Below are 3,948 nucleotides of genomic sequence, written 5' to 3' on the forward strand. Positions count from 1 at the left end.
CAGGTGAAGAGCCACGAGATTAGCGGCCAGCAATGGGTCTCCTCCATGCCCATACCACGCTAGCTGGTACCAGGTCTTCAGAGCAAGTCATCCTCCCTCAGAGAGGGAAGGTCCTTCCTCCCCCGCAATGCTCCTTCCACCTCTGAACTCCTCCAGGAACACGGAATAAATCCATCTGGGAGGGATGCCCACCATGCCGTGCCCCCGGCTAAGGGGGTTCAGGCTGAAGCCTGCGAGGTTCCCTTATCGCGATTTGTTGTCACAGGAGACAGGGATTGTCCGTCTGTGCCCTGATGGCAAGAGGACAGGAGCAGGCGTGCGCCCGGGGAAACGTGACCGAGCCAGATAAAAGCTGTTTTGCACTGGGATACACTCGGCTCTGGAAATATCTGCCCAGAGAAAATCTAGAGGGGAAAACGATGGGTTTAAATAAACTGATATTAACCAGTACAGGTGCTTAAGGAGACACGCACCCAGCAAAGGCCGGGTGGGTTACACGCCGGTAAACCCGCCGGCACTGACCCTAGAGCAGAGTCTACCCAAACCAAACGCAGCTCCAGCCGGTTTCTGCTGCACGTACACTGAGAAGCAACTTTCCTTCGCCTGACACTGAAAGTTCAGAGCCCGGGATGCTGTTATAAGCATTTCTTTTTAATCATTAGGTGTTCCTCAAGCTGATGCAAAGGGAAGCTTTTGTGCGCAGACTGCTACTGCGGCAGCATCTTGCCCGGTGCGTACCTCGTGGGCAGCTCCAAAATGCACCGCAGTGGGGACCGGCAGCATCTCCTGCTCATCTCTGCCAAGAGGCCGCCGGCTCGTGAGAGCGCAGGGAGAGGACCGTGGCCTCAGCAAGGCACCTCCGCGTTTCTCCACCTCTACTCTTTCATCCTGGTCCTCTCCTTCACTCCCTTAGCACCTAGGTTACACAGGAGGTATGTGTACGTTCAGAATTTTTCACCACAACGATTCCATGCTTTTCATTACCAGGTACGCACAGAATCAACGTCGGAGCTCCCTCCATTCAGCACCCGCCTGGCCTTGACGTTTAATCTGTCTGTAGGGATTAGGGTCTGGCACGAAGGCACAGCAAGAGATCGTTGATGGCAACACGAGAGCAAACAGCCATTGTTGTGGGTCTTCCTGATGAGTCCACCCTGGAGACGCTCCTACCTCTGGCACTCACAGTCTGCCACCGGAGCCAAGGGCCACCATGGGACACGGGTGGGCTGGTGGGTTAGAAAAGTGGCTGCAAAATTTCTCATATATTTCCTGCAAGTTTTGAAGTCAGGGCTCCCCGTATGACATCTCATCCCTCCTCTTCACAGCTGCTTCTCATTTCCCAGCCGTAGTCTTCCTGTTTTGCTGGAAATTTTATTTATTTTTTTTTTAATTTAATTTTTTTTGGAAAGGTGGGGGGCCATGCTTAACAGCTGCACACAATTCTCCCCTGGCCATGCCTGCTCCCATCACTATATATAACCTCAGACAGGCCAGACAAATGGAGCAGGGCTGGGGTTAATAATCACAAAATGGAGCTCAGCTGTCTCTGAGCTGTGATTTACTGGGACCGAGGCCAGGTAAGTTCCTCCTCACGCCCTTGCTGTGGAGTTGTCCACAAGGGACCAGCCTTTTCAAAAGGGGAAAAATTATTTGAAATGCCTTTTTGCTAGCTGAAACTTGAGGAGATGTGAGCTGATTCCAGGAGGTCTGCCGTTGGGTGAGGTCTCCAGGGAGGTGCTGGTGTGATGTGAGGGGACATCGTGCGTGCTGGTGTGCCACCTTCTCCATCCTTAGAAGCTCAGAGCCAGGAGAACGGGTGAGTTTAACCTGGCCCTTGTTCTTCACTGGGGTTTGTGGTGGCTGAACAGTTGCTCATGGAAATACCCCACGAGGAATACGGTTGTCAGAGTTGCTCTCAGTCAATAAGTGCATCCCAGTGGGAAGGTCTGCTCCGGGGTTAGAGGTGTGAGGGTCGGTCAGTCTGAGTCCCCTACCCGTTTCATGTCAGGTGTCCAAAACGTTCTTGGTGTTGGGTATCTTGCCCGTTTGTCCCATGGACGGAGGCTGGGTACAGCTGTCCCCTTTCCTGAGGGGTTTTAGCCGTGTTGGTGTCCCCTGTGTGGGGTGCACCGAGTCCCCCTGGGGTGACCTGCCTGGGGGGTTCACATCTCTGTTCCCCGCGCAATCCCACTATTGATGCGAAGAACCTGCAGAGCATAGCTGGGGCTCCAATTACTCCGTGTACTAATTATTAACAAACAGGCTGAGCCAGGCTGCTTCAGAGCCTAAAGCAAGGGCCAAAGTACGCGGGCAGGATTCAGAAAGCATCCGGTTCTGTGGGTCTCGGACGCCCCATCCTGGCCCTTGGGTATGCCGAACGTCACCCCGAGGTCTCCCCTGCAGAGGCTGTAAGGAGGCCACAGTACCCCACGTGTGGCACTGCCACCTCCCCTCCAGACTCGGGGCACCCAGCACCCCGTGCCGTGCTCTCCCAAGTGATGTCCCTCCTGCACCGTGGTCCTCAGCAGCTCGGAGTATTTTTAGCCAGCGTGCCTTGCCGACATAACTCTTCTCCTCCTGAAGAAACAAACCTGCTCCTTCCCTGCCTTCTATGGAGAGATGCGGCTCCAGGCAGCTCTTCTCCCACTGCCCGCACCCACGCTGCTGCTCCTCCAGCTTTTAAGCCGCTGATGACCTGCTTAGCGTCCGAGGGCAATTCTGGCAGTCCCCTTCTCCCCTCACCGTTCAGGCAGGGAGATGGATCTCGGGTGATGTGGGAGTGGGCTGCTGGCAGCGAAGACTGAGCTCTTGTCAGCGTGCCAGGGCAGGTGGGATGCATCCGACCTAGCTGAAGACCCTGGGACCCAGCAGCATAGCTTGGGTCTTTGTGCTTCGACTGGAAGAGACGAGGTCAAGGCATGTTCGATGGAGATACAGGCACCTAGTAGGGTTTTCAGCAAAGCTCATCCTGCTCGTTACCCAAAGGTTTTTCGAAACCTTTATACTCCTAACCACCCCCTCAGACCTGCTCCAGCCTCATTAGTTACAGAAACATCAGCCTGCAGTTTTCCAGCACGTGAATGGAGCACTCTTCGCCCTTTGAGCGGTTTCTAGTCGAAAGACCTGGCCGTATCTACGCAATTTAAAGGAGCCTTCCTCTCCTCCCTGTGCTGCCTCAGCTTTCCCAGCCCTAAATGAACTGACCGTCCACACTGATGTGACCGTGCCACGCTTGAGAGGGCACTGGGGAGAAGCCAGTGCTGGCAGATGTCAGGGCATCTGCCACAAACACTGTCCCTGGAGCTGCTCGGGTCCTCTGCCGCACAACCCCAGAGGAGAACATGGCACAGCCGTGCCACCGTGCCTTTCTGCCGTGCCCCCAAATCTCCGACTGATGGGGGCTTCGCAGGGCTCGGGAAGGGGACCGTCAATGCCAGGGACAGTCTCAGAGGAGACATCCCTGGCTTAACTGGGACCATCACCCGCAGAAAAGGGCGATAGCACAGAACAAGGCCAAAGTAGCTCCTCCCGACCCATTTCATGCCCGGTCCCAAAGCAATCTGCACAGCAGATTGCAAGTTTGCAGAAAGCTTGCAGGCTGCCGGAGCATGTGCACGGCATCTCCTGGGAGTGTCCCAGAACATCAGTCCCTCATGGTGTGAGCATTCTCCCTGTAGGTCTTCGCGTTCCTCTGTGCTAGCCTCCAGTTTCCATGATTTTTTGGAAATTCCTCCTCTCCATGTACATCCTTAAATGCAGCAGGGTGTAACCCCAAGGCAGCTGCATGAACGGCAAATAAGCGCTTACGGACTACGTGAAGGTTTCCCTTTGAGAGAGCGGTGCGCATAGCTAGGGATTTCAGGAGCCCACTGGAATGCGTAGAGGTTTGGTTTTTTCATGATAAAACCTTGAAGAGTGCTCTTGGAAAATGCCAGCAGAGATTAGAGC

Source organism: Cariama cristata, unplaced genomic scaffold, assembly GCF_000690535.1.
Source record: "Cariama cristata isolate BGI_N322 unplaced genomic scaffold, ASM69053v1 scaffold17371, whole genome shotgun sequence".
Taxonomy (NCBI): domain Eukaryota; kingdom Metazoa; phylum Chordata; class Aves; order Cariamiformes; family Cariamidae; genus Cariama; species Cariama cristata.